This window comes from Hemiscyllium ocellatum, unplaced genomic scaffold, assembly GCF_020745735.1.
Source record: "Hemiscyllium ocellatum isolate sHemOce1 unplaced genomic scaffold, sHemOce1.pat.X.cur. scaffold_1068_pat_ctg1, whole genome shotgun sequence".
Lineage (NCBI taxonomy): Eukaryota > Metazoa > Chordata > Chondrichthyes > Orectolobiformes > Hemiscylliidae > Hemiscyllium > Hemiscyllium ocellatum.
In genome coordinates, this window is record NW_026867663.1 from 112,382 (window position 1) to 125,699 (window position 13,318).

The 13,318-nt window shown below is 44.8% G+C and overlaps 1 long non-coding RNA gene across 3 annotated transcripts in view; it reads right to left on the bottom strand.

The window, feature by feature from the left end:
• The window catches only part of LOC132809330 (uncharacterized), a 53,497-nt gene extending 41,116 nt beyond the window's left edge, over positions 1-12,381 (bottom strand). For 2 of the 3 annotated variants that reach the window (XR_009642257.1, XR_009642258.1), the window contains exons 1-3: positions 12,257-12,381; positions 7,897-8,001; positions 2,870-2,976 (exon numbers count right to left, since the gene is read on the bottom strand). This is a non-coding gene — a long non-coding RNA (uncharacterized LOC132809330). Of the gene's footprint in view, positions 1-2,869; positions 2,977-7,896; positions 8,002-10,404; positions 10,482-12,256 lie in introns of those variants that run through there. The other variant, XR_009642259.1, reaches the window with a different exon arrangement.
• Positions 12,382-13,318: the final 937 nt, after the last annotated feature.

Consider the following 13,318-nt stretch of genomic DNA (forward strand, 5'->3'; position numbering starts at 1 on the left):
CAAAATATTAAAACCAATGACAGAAATCCTGGTTCGAATCCCAACTTGGCAGATGGTGGAATCTGAATTCAAGAAAAAATAACTGGAATTAGGAATCTACTAATCTCCATGGAACCATTGTCAATGGTGGAAAAATATCCTGCCAACCCGACAGTGGCCCAGCCAGCTACTCACTGTATTAATCACTGCAAAGTCTCAACAAAGGAATGAAACTGGATGGACCACTCAGCATCTGACAAAGCACCAGAAAATACAACCACAGAATCAGCCCTCTCGATGGTGCAACGTCCTCCAGACTAACATCTGGAGTTTGGTGTCAAAATGTGCAGAGCTGTCTCACAGACCAATCAAGGAACAGCCTGACATACTCATACTCATGGAATCAACTCTTACAGACAATGTTGAAAATGTGTTGCTGGAAAAGCGCAGCAGGTCAGACAGCATCAAAGGAGCAGGAGAATCGACGTTTCGGGCATGAGCCCTTCTTCAGGAGCCCTTTTACAGACAATGACCAGATACCACCATCACCATCCCTAGATATCGAGAGTGTGGTGATGGAAAAGCACAACAGGTCAGGCAGCATCCGAGGAGCAGGAGAATCGACGTTTCGAGCCTAAGCCCTTCATCAGCCTGACCTGCTGTGCTTTTCCAGCACCACACTCTCGACTCTGATCTCCAGCATCTGCAGTCTTCACTTTCTCCTGAAATCTCTGGATATGTCCTGTCCCACCAGCAGGACAGACCAGGCAGAGGTGGTGGCACAGACAGGGAGGATTTGCCCTCTGAGTACTCAGCATTGACTCCGGACACCAGGAAGTCTCATGGCTCCTGCTGATTACCACGCTCCGTCCTCCCTTGGCTGATGAATCACTTCTCCTTCATGTTGAACAACATTTGGAGGAAGCACTGAGGAAGTAAAATGGTGTCAAACGTACTCTGGGTACAGGATTTCAATGTCCACAATCGAGACTAGCTCTGCAACAGAATTACTGACTGAGCTGGTCATGTCCTAAAGGATATAGCTGCTCAACTGAGTCTGCAGCAGGTGGTGAGGGAACCAACAACAGGGAATAACATACTTGATCTCATTGTTATGAACTGACCAGCTACAGACACATCTGTCCATGACAGTATCGGTACGAGCGACCATTGCACATTCTTTTTGGAGACACAAGTCTTGGCTTAAAGTTGAGAAAAACTTCCATTGTGTTGAGTGACACTATCACCGTTCTAAATGGAACAGACTTTGATGAGATGTAGGAACGTAAATTGGATCTCTCTGAGGCACTGTGGGACATCAACAACAGCAGAACTGTACTCCAGCACAATCTGTAATCTCATGGGTTTGTAAATCCTGCTCTCACCCATCACAAAGGACAGGAAAGGAGGGCATGCCCAGAGCAGCACCAGGCATAACTAAAAATGAAGTGCCAACCTGAAGCTACCAAACAGAACCATCTGCATATCAAACAGCATCAGCACCAAGCAACAGAGTTAAGTGATCCCACAACCAATGGATCAGATCAGAGCTCTGCAGTACTGCCACACCCAGTTGTAAACGGTGATGGACAATAAAACAACTCACTGCAGGAAGCATCACAGATATCCCCACCCTTACTGATGGAGGGGCCTCACACATCCATGCACCAGATAAGTCAACAGCCTTTGCAGCCAGAAGTGGGATGCTCCATCCCAGCCTTCTCCAGTGGTTTCCAACATCACAGATGTGAGTTTTAAGCCAGTTTCATTCAGTTTGAATAACATCAAGAAGTGGTTAAGTAGTGCAAAGGCTACGGGCCCTGCCAATATCCTGGCAATAATACTAATGGCTTGTGCTCCAGAACTTGCCACCCGCCAAGCCAAGTACCGCTCCAGCACTGGCATCTACTGACATTGTGGAACATTGCCCAGGCATGTTCAACAGAAAACACAGGGCAATCCAACCAAGCCAATTTCCCTCCGTCAGTCCACACTCGATCAGCAGTAAAGTGATGGAAGATGTCACCAACAGGGCTACCAAGCAGCAGCTGCTCAGCAACAGCCAGCTGAGTGACACTCATTTCAGGCTCCACCATGGCCACTCAGCTCCCGATTGTGTTACCGCCTGATTCACAACCTGACAACCAGCTGAATCCCAGAGGTGTGGTGAGGTGAGGGGGACAGGACCACTATTTCGTGCTGATTCTAACATTGTATTAGCTCATATACTCTCATCCACCTTGTGTTATCTCCAGACTTCCTTATACAAACACACTCCTGGCCAACTTCCCACATTCAACCTCCCTGTTATCTCAAGAAAAACTAAATCTCTGCCCAAGTACTTCCTCGTACCAAAACTTGTTGATCCACCAAAAGGCTGCTATTCATAATCAACAACATAGAGCCACAGAGATGTACAGCATGGAAACAGACCTTTCGACCCAACCTGTCCATGCCGAACAGATATCCCAACCCAATCTAGTCTCACCTGCCAGCATCCGGCCCACATCCCTCAATTTAAAATTCTCACCCTTGATATAATTCCTGGTTGTGACCATCCCTAGCTCGCTGTATCACACACCCTTTGAGACCTCGACAACCCATTCTGTTCGAGACTCCCAATGATCTGTTAATTCATTACCTCCCCTGTGTGGCTGCTTTTACAGTTGCCAAAGCAACAAGGTCTGAAATTCACAGCCAAAACCTCACAGGTCTGCTTTCCTCCTTTAAGACATTCCTCAAAACCTACTTCTCTGGCCTTGTCTAAAGTTCCCAATAATATTTTTGTGAAATTATAAGCATGATAATAAAACTACAAACTGTTCCTGATTTGGACATTATCTTCAAATCATCACTGTTGCTGTAATGAATAATCTGTAATGTCTCTTACCCAACCACATTGTGGGAGCACCTTCACCACACAAACTGCAGCTGTACAAGAAAGTCAAACATCACCCTCTCCCCAGGCAACAGGGCTTTGGCATTAATCACTGGGATCTGTGGAAGGAGAAACACAGTTGATGTTTCAGGGAGTGCAAAACGGATTACAGGGAACGAAAATGATGCAGAATTTATAGTCAGAAACGGAAGGAAAATACACTTGCTCATCGGAAAAAAAGAATTCTTGACTGTCAAAAATTTTCCAGAAAAAAAATTAATAAGCAGCACACGGTCAGGGGCTGGGCGGCAGTGAAAAATTAACGTATAAAGATGTCTGTAAAAGTAATAGGAAAATACACCCATTGTTCGAGACTGAGGAAGCTAGACATTAACAAAGTGGTCATGAGGGAGCCCAGAGATGAAGCAGAACAGTATAAGCTGTTATGATCCCACAGTCATAGAGATGGATAGCGCCGACACAGACTCTTCGGTCTAACTCATCCATGACAACCAGGTATCCGAACCTAATCTATTCCCATTTGCCAGCACTTGGCCCATATCCCTGTAAACGCTTACTCATCATATCATGTGTCTATTTAGACGCCTTTAACAAGTTTTATCTGTACTAGCCTCCACCACTTCCTCTGGCAGCTCATTCCACCCACTGCATGAGAGTTGTCCTTTAGGCCCCTTTGAAATTTTATCCGTTCATCCTAAAGCAATGCCTCTACTTCTGGACACCATCACTCCAAGGAAAGCACCTTGTTCATTTACTCCATTCATGCCCCTCTTGATAGTATAAACCTCCATAACATCACAGCTCAGCCTATTGCACTCCAGGGAAAACAGCCCAGCCTCCAACCTCAAATCCTCCAACACTAACAACATTCTTAGAAGTCTTTTTTGAAACCTTTCAAGTTTCACAGCACCCTTCTGATAGGAGGCAGGCCAGAACTGCACACAATATTCCAAACGTGGCCTAACGAATGCCCTGTACAGCAACATGACCTCCCACATCCTGTACTCAATGCTCGAACCAATAAAGGAATATAAACTGAACACCTTCTTCACCATCCTATCTGCCTGCAACTTGACTTGCAAGAAACTATGAACCTGCAGTCCAAGGTCTCTTTGTTCCGCAAACGTCTCCAGGGCCTGGCCATTCAGTGTATAAGTCCTGCACTGATTTGCTTTTCCAAAATGCAGCACCTCACATTTATCTAAATTAAACCCCATCTGATCAATATCTCATTGTAATCTGAGGTAACCTTCTTCATTATCCACAATACCTCCAATTTTGTATGACCTGCAAACTCATTTCCGATACCAAATCATTTAAATGAATGACAAAACAAATCCAGAAATAAACATCCATTTCTCTGAGTTTGAATGTGCTCTGTAAATCCTGCCCAATGACTCTGTACCACAGAAAGGCTGCACATGCGCCTGGCTGCACCTTGCCCCCTACAAAGCTGGCAGTTCCGCATGTATCCAGTGAATTCTTGCCCCGAATAAAGATGGTGACGCGTACACATACCTGCAGCCACACTGAGGCAATTCCCCATTTACTGAAAACACGAGACTGGGACGTTACAAAATGTGTGTTTTCCGATGCGCACATTGTGTTTGTAAAACCTCTCCGCTCACACAGAACCTCTCTCACCTCCTGCGGTTCCACAGACAGCCTTGATTTTTGCAGGTACCTATTCTCTGCCTGGTTACTCGTTTGTCCTTGGTGTGTTTGTACAATCACTTTGGATTCTCCTTAAACCTATTTCCGAAAGCTATCTCATATCCCCTTTTTGCCCTCCTGGTTTACCTCGAGTATACTCCTACTGCCCCTATACTCCTCTAGGGATTCTCACAAACACAGCTCTCTGTACCTGCCAAATGCCTCCTTCATTTTCCTGACCAGGCCCTCAATTTCTTTCGACAGGCAGCATTCCCTACACCTACCAGCCTTGGCCTTAACAGGAACATACTGTCTATATACTCTCATTGTTGCAGGCCTGTGGAGGCAATAGCAGATGAGGACAGAGAAACAATCATTCCCAGTAAAGAGGCAATGTTGGGAAAGATAACAGCCTCAAGGTAGCTGGGTCTCCTGGCCCTGATGGAATGCATTCGAGGGACTAAAGGAGATGGGGGGGGGGGGGGGGAGAATAACAAACTCGTGATAATTCACTAAAATTTGTTGGATTCTGGGATGGTTTTGACAGACTGGAAGCTGCAAATTGGTGCCACTATTTTTCAAAAAGGACCTGTTAGCTTAACTTCTGCAGTGGAGAAAATGCTTGAATCTCTCAAGGAAGTAGTGGTGAGATATCTGGGTAGAAATTGTCTCATTTCGCAGACACAGCATGGATTCATGAAAGGCAGGTCACTTTTAATGGATTTACTGGAATTATTTGAGGATACAATGAGCGCGTTGGACAAGGGGGAACCGGTGGATGTGGTGTACCTGGATTTCCAGAAGGTATTCGATACGTTGCCACACAAAAGGCTGCTGTATAAGGTAAAGATGCACAGCATTATGGGTAATTATCATTGATACAGGATCGGTTCACCAACATAATAAATAATGGGGATAAACGGGTGTTTGGATTAGTGTTGACACTACAACTGTTTGCAATTTACACAAATGTTTTGGAATTGAGGACCAAGTGTACGGTGTCAGAGTTCACATTTGATACAAAGATGAGTAAAGCAATGTCTGCAGAGTCCATTGCAAGTCTGCACAGGGATACAGATCAATTAAGTGAGTGGGTAAGGATCTGGCAGATGGAGTTCAATGTTGGGAAATGTGAGGTCATCCATTTGGGTCGGACTAACAGCAAACTGGATGATGAAATGGTGAAAACATGCAGCAGGCTGCTGTGCAGAGGGAGCTGGGTGTCCTTGTGCATGAATCACAGGAAGCTGGGTTGCAGGTACAGCAGGTAATTAAGGCAGTGAAGGGAATATTGTCCTTCATTGCCAGAGGGATGGTTATGCTGCAGCTGTACAGGGGGCTGGGGAGGCCACACCTGGAGTACTGTGTACAGGTTTGATCCCCTTACATTAGCAAGGATGTACTGGCACTAGAGGGAGTGCAGAGGAGGGTCACTAGTTTGAGTTGGGAGTTGAGAGGGTTGGTGTATGTGGAGAGATTGAGAAAACATGTTCTATACTCATTGTAATTTAGAAGAATGGGACGTTGGACAGGAAACAAATAAAATTATGAGGGGAGGAGATAAGACAGAAGCAGGGAGGCTATTTCCACTGGGGACGGGTCCAACTCCAGAGCCTCAAAATAAGGGGGAGCAGATTTAGGACTGAGATCAGGAGGAGCTTCTTCAGCTAAAGGGTTGTGAATCTGTGGCGTTCCCTGCTGACTGCAGCATTTGAATGCCTTTCAGGCAAAATGTAGATTTGTGAACAGGAAAGGAATTAAGGGTTATGGTGGGAGATCGGGAACGTGGAGCTGAGGCCATGAAAAGATCAGCCCTGATCTTATTGAATGGTAGAGCAGGCTGGAGGGGCCAGGTGAAAGTTCTTGCCTCGTGCCATCAAAATCAGCCTTTGTCCAATTCAGAACCTTAACATGTAGATCTGGTCTATTATTTTCTGTAACTATTTTAAAACTAGTAGAATTATCAGAGAATCCCAACAGTGTGGAAGCAGGTCATTCAGCCCATCACACTGATACTGACCCTGAGAGCCTCCTCACCTCCCCCAGTAACATTGCATTTCCCAGGGCCACCCAACCTACACATGCCTGAACATTACGGACAATTCAGCCTGGACAATCCACCCAACCTGCACATCCCTGAACACTGTGGACAATTCAGCCTGGATAATCCAACCTATCCTGCACATCTTTGGACTGTGGGAGGAAACCAGAGAACCCAGACAAAATCCATGCAGAATACCCCAATAAGGTGGTCATCCCTTTCTTATTTCCCAGTTCCAACGAAATAACTTCAATGGGCGTACTCCCAGCAATATCTTCCCTAAGCAAAAACATAATGCTATCCTGAATCAAAAATGCTACTCCCCCTCCTCTCTTGTCCCCCTTTCTATTCTTCCTATAGCATCTATACCCTGGAACATTAAGCTGCCAGTCCTATCCATCCCTGAGTGATACCTCTGTAGTTGCTATAATATCCCAGTGCCATGTTCAAAACCATACCCTGAGCTCATCTGCCTTCCCTGTCAGGCCTCTTCTATTGAAGTAAATGCAGTGCAACTGCTCAGTCCGACTTCATTCTGTGCCTTGCCCTTGCCTGCCTTGACTATTTGACTTCTGAACTGTACCAGTCTCAGACATACTCTTTCCTCACTATCTTATTGGGTTTACACCCACTCCCTCACTGGTTTAATGCCTCCCGAGTATCACTAATATCTCCCTGTCTGGATGTTAACACCTTCCAATTCAGGTACAATCCATCCTTCTTATGCAGGTCAACTCTACTCCAGAGGAGATCACAATGATCCAAAAAAATGTGAATCCTTTTCCCCTGCACCAGCTCCTTAGCCACTCATCCAGCATCTCCTCCTCCTCTGTAATATGGACATTTTTCAAGATGTCACCATTTATTTCCCCACATTCTATATCTCCCATGTACTTCTTCACAGTAAACACTGATGCAAAACACTGGTTTCCTATCTCGCCCATCGCCTGCAGCTCCACACAATGGCTGTCTTGCTGATCTTGGAGGGTCTCTATTTTCTCCCTAGTTAGCCTTTTTTTCTTCATGTATTTATAGAAGCCCTTCGGATTATTCTTAACCCTATTCGCCAAAGCTATCTCACGTCCCTTTTTTGCCTCCTGATTTCCCTCTTAATTATACCCCTACTGCCTTTATACTCAATTTTTTTGGATTGGAATAAATGCAAAATATAACAACCTGAAAAAACAGATGAGGGCAGGACTTACTCTCAATAAAAGTAGGGCCTTGAGTAGTGATATGGGAACAGAGAGACCGAGGGCTTCACGTCTTTGAAGTTTGTGTGACATGTAGACAGGGTGGTTAATAAGGTGCTAAGCACACTTACCTTGATTGTTCAGACCTTGGAGTACAGGAGTTGGGACGTTATGTTGGGGATGTACAAGATGTTGGGGAGGCCTCTTCTGGAATACTCTGTCCAGTTCTGGTTGTGCTGTTATAGGAAGGAGATTATTAAATTGGAGCAGGTTCAGAAGAGATTTACCAGCATGTTGCCATGAATGGAGGGATTGTGTTCTAAGGAGAGGCTGGATAGGCTGGGAATTTTTTCACTGGCGTGCACGAGGTTGAGGCGTGAGCTTATTAGAGGTTTATAAAATTAGAAAGAGTGTAGACAGGGTGAATAGCCGGGGGAGGGGGGATTCAAAACTCGGGTGCATTCATTTTGAGAAGAAATGAGAAAGATTTGAGAAAATACATGAAGGTTTTAATAAAAAAGATACACGTGTGGAATGAACTTCCAGAGGAAGTGGTAGCTGTGAATACAATTACAATATTGAAAAGACATTCAGATAAGTACATAAATAGGAAATATTTGGATGGATGTGGACCAAGCGGAGGCAGGTACAATTAGTTCAGTTTGGAATTATGGTCGGCATGGACTGGTTGGACCACAGGGCCTGCTTCCTTGCTGTATAACATTATGACTCTAATCCTCACGATCCCTAAATTCCTCCATCCTCAACTCGCCTGATCAATGTCACCTAAACCATCCTCACAACTCTTCCTTATTTATATAATTCCTCACTAGCCACAGAACGCTCCCTATCTCACGTCCTCCAGTTTCTCAAATCTCTGCGATATGTGCCTTTCTTTAGTTCCAACCTTGAGGATGCCCTCATTCACTCCGATTGGTTGGAGGACAAACTCGTACGACCTGGTCCTCCAGTACTGCCCTCTGGCCCTATTGGCCTGCGCTGACATCACTCACCTCACAATGGGCCCCGGATGATTGGTGGGATCCTCCCTCTCTCTGCTCTGGGATGAGCTTCATCATTCACAGTGAATGGGACAGTATCACAGAGCACAGGGGCTGGGGGCTATTCAGCCCATTGGGGCTGTACTCTCTCCCTCTAGAAATGCTGCAAATCTGTCCCAATTCCCTTCCCATTTGCCCATAGCACCCCAAATCTTCCCTTAAAAGGTAAAATTCCAAATCTGTTTATGAATAATTGCTGAGTCTGTCCAGCTGCCGTTCAGACTATTCCAGATGCTCAGAACTTACTGAAGAACATAATGTTCACATATTCACTTATTATTTGCCAATTACCTGAAAATAGTTACTAAAATTGTGACATTGTTAACAATTCCCCTCTCTCTGCAAATTAAATATCTTAGAAACAAATTTGCAGCTGATCAAAATCACTGCTTAACCTTCTCAGCTCCAAGAACAATTATCTGTGCTTCTGCTAGCTCTCCACAAAAGAGGAACACATCTTATTTTCATTTATTAGTGTCATAGAGATGTACAGCACAGAAACAGACCTTTGGTCCAATTTGTCCATGCCAACTAGGAATCCTCAACAACTGGAGCCCCATTTGCCAGCGATTGGTCCGTATCACTTGAAACCCTTCCTGTCCATGTACCCAATCAGATGCCTTTCAAATGTTGTAATTGTATCAGCCTCCACTACTTCATCTGGCAGCTCATTCCACACACACACCACACACAGCTTGAAAACTTTGCCCCTTAGATCCGTTTTAAATCTTTGCCCTCTCAACTTAAGCCCATGCGATTGTTTTGAACCCACCTAACTGGGGGGAAAAGACCCTGGCTGTTCACCGTATCCATGCCCCTCATGATTTTATAAATCCCCATGAAGTCACCTCTCAGTCTTTGACTCTCCAGGGAAATTAACCCTGGCCTATTCAGCCTCTCCCTGTAGCCCAAATCCTCCAATCCTAGCAAAGTCTTTGTAAATCTTGTCTGAACGCTTTCAAGATTCACAACATCCTTCCCAGAACAGGGGATTTCGAACTTAAAACGTAATTCCTGAAATGGCTTAATCAATGTCCTGTCCAGCCACAATTTGACATCCCAGCTTCTGTACTCAATGCATTGACCAATAAATATAAGCATACCAAACCCCACCTTCACTAGCCTGCCTATCTATGACTGTACTTTCAAGAAACAATGAACCTGCATTCCATGGTCTCTATGTTCAGCAACATTCCCAAGGACTTTACCATTAAGTGTATGAGTCCTGCCCCGATTTGCCTTTCCAAAATCCAATAGCTTACATTTGTCTAAATTGAACCCAGTCTGCCATTCCTCGCCCCAATGGCCCATCTGGTCAAGATCCTGTTGTATTCTGAACTAACCTTCTTCATTGTCCACTACACCTCCAATTTTGGTGTCTTCTGTAAACCTACTGACCATATCTCATATTCACATCCAAGTCAATTATTTAAGGACCCAATATCCATTCCTGCAACACGCTGCTGCTCACAGGCCTCCAGTCCACAAATCAACCCTCTGCACCACCCTCTGCCTCCTACCTTCAAGCCAGTTTTGTATCCAAATGGCTAGTTCTCTCAACATTTCATGTTATCTAACCTTGCTAACCAGTCTGCTTTGTGGAACATCGTTCAGTGTCCATATAGACAACATTCACAATCTGCCTTCATCAATCATCTTTGTCACATCTTCAAAAAAAACCTCAATCAATTTAGAGAGAGAATTTCCCACACACAAAGCCATGCTATCTATCCCTAACCATTCCTCGTCTTTCCAAATACATGTAAATTCTGTCCCTCAGAATCCATTCCAACAACTTGCCTGCCACTGACTTCAGGCTCACTGTTTTCTTGTTCCCTGGCCTTTCCTTACCACCTTTTTAAATAATGGCACATGTCTTCCAGCACCTCACCTGTCACCAATGACATTATAAACATCTCAGTGAGGGGCACTGCTATCACATTCCTAGCTTTCCACAAATGTCTGGGATACACATTAACAGGTCCCAGGGATTTATCCACCTCGATATGATTCAACACATCCAGTACTACCTCCTCTGTAATATGGTCAGGAGCCGGGCAGCAGTGGACAATTCATTTATTGAAAGGTCTGTGAACATAATAGTAAAATACTAAACAGAGCAAAAATACACTCAGAGACTGAGGAAGCTAGATAGTGAACAAGTGGACATCAAGGTGCTCAGAGGCGAATCGGAGCAGTTTTATGATCCCACAGTCAGAGATGTCTAGCACCGAAACAGACTCTTCAGTACAACCCATCTATGCCAACCAAATATTCGAACCTAATCTATTCCCATTTGCCAGCACTTGGCCGGCATCCCTCTGAACCCTTCCTATTCAACTGCCTTTGAAATGTTACAATTTTTGTTGCCCTTTAGGTCCCTGTTGAATTTTCCCCTCTCACCCTTAACCTATATCCTCTAGTTCTGGGCTCCACCACCCCAGGGTAAACACCTGGTCTATTTACGCTATCCATGCCCCTCACGATTATATAAATCTCTTCAAAATTACACCTCAGCCTATGACACTCCAGGGAAAATGGCCCCAGTCCCTATTATGCCTCTCCCTGCAACTCAAATCCTCCAACCCTGGCAACATCCTTGAAAATCAATTCTCAAACCTTTCAAGTTTCAGTGCCTCCTTCTGATAATAGGGAGACCAGAATTGCACACAATATTCCAAAAGTGGCCTAACCAATGTCCTGTCCAGCTCCTGTACTCAACGCTCTGACCAACAAAGGGAAGCATACCAAATGCCTTCTTCACTGTCTTATCGACCTGTGACTCTACTTTCAAGGAACTGTGAACCTGCATTCCAAGGTCTCTTTGTTCAGCAAGACTCTCCAAGACCTTACAATTCAGTGTGAGTCCTGCTCGGATTTGCTTTTCTAAAATGCAGCACCTCACATTTATCTAAATTAAACCCTATCTGCCACTCCCCAGCCCATTGGCCCATCTGATCAATATCCCATTGTATTCTGAGACAACCTTTATCACTGACCACAATACCAACAATTTTGGTGTCACCAGCAATCTTACTAACGGTACCGCCTCTATTCACATCCAAATCATTTAAACGAATGACGAAACAAATCCACAGAAAAACAAAAATCCATTTCCCTGGGTGTGAATGTGCTCTGTGTAAATCCTGCCCCATGACTCTCTATCAGGGAGAGCTGCACATACTCCCCTCTGAACTTTGCCCCCTACAAAGATGGCGGCTGCACGTGTCCAGTGAATCGTTGCCCCGAATAAAGATGGCGGCACTGACTCGAGTCAATCGCGAAATGAGGCATTTTCCGGTTTACTGCAAAAACGAGACTGTAAATTTCAAATTTGTCTTTTCCGATGTGCACCAAATGTTCGCAAAACCTCTCAGCCCAGACCGTCACCGTTTCCCTCCCGCTTGCTGCTGTTTATTTCTTTCCTTACCGACAGCTCTCCGCCCGCACAGCCGCGCTGTCCGCGAGGATGATCACGTGGTATAATCAAGTCCCGCCTCTCATTCACTCTGATTGGTCGGAGGGCCAACCGCCTCGCCAGGTCCTCCAGCCCCGCCCCTGTACTTCCATTGGTCCACCGCTGACATCAATCATCTTGTGACCATTGTTGGCTGGAGCATGCGCACTGCTTCCTGGTTTTTGTTGCTCTGCATAAGTTACAAGAGTGAGGGACAAAGTTAAAAACACACAACCACCTGATGAAGCAGCAGCAGCGCTAGTGCTTCCAAATAAACCTGTTGGACTATAACCTGGTGTTCTGGGAATTTTAATTTTGTCCATCCTAATCCAACATCAGCACCTCCAAGTCACGAGTGAGGGAGGAATGTGTTATAAGTGATTTCTGTCTAGGTTTTCTGAATCTCCGGAGAATAGTTCCTGACACTTGGCTAACTATTCTAACTCTAGGGATCTGATTCAGAACAACCGGGTCCTGCCTCCGAACTCTGCCAACCGCGGACTGACCTTTAACCCTTGTGTCAAGGGAGACTGTCCACAAGGTTAAGTTCAAAAAGGCGAACTCCAAGTTGACTGGTATCAGCCCTTATCCCCACCGGCTGTCACTTTTCCCGTGGCAATTCGAAATACTGCGAGACACACACAGACAGAGCAACTGATGTTTATTCAATCTTCGAAGATTGGGCGAGTTCCAAAAAGGACTTCGGAAATCGCAACGGGAGATTTTACAGCACTAATACTTATACATTATTTTTCCATTCAAATACATTGGTGATAATTTCATTGGTTTAAACATCTCACGCTATGGATTTTTCTTACATTAAAAATCATTAATGACAATTCCATTGGTTAAAGCATTTCACGCTTTTCTCTGCCAATTTCTTTAATTAAAATGTTATATTATTTTACAATTTCTGCTACTAGTTATAACATTTATTGATGTCATGAAAAGAGCTTTCATTGTATATTGCCCTCTGTGTCTAACTGAAGCATTCCTTGGTTTCTTGCCCAAGGTTACCATGTTCCTGGCATAACA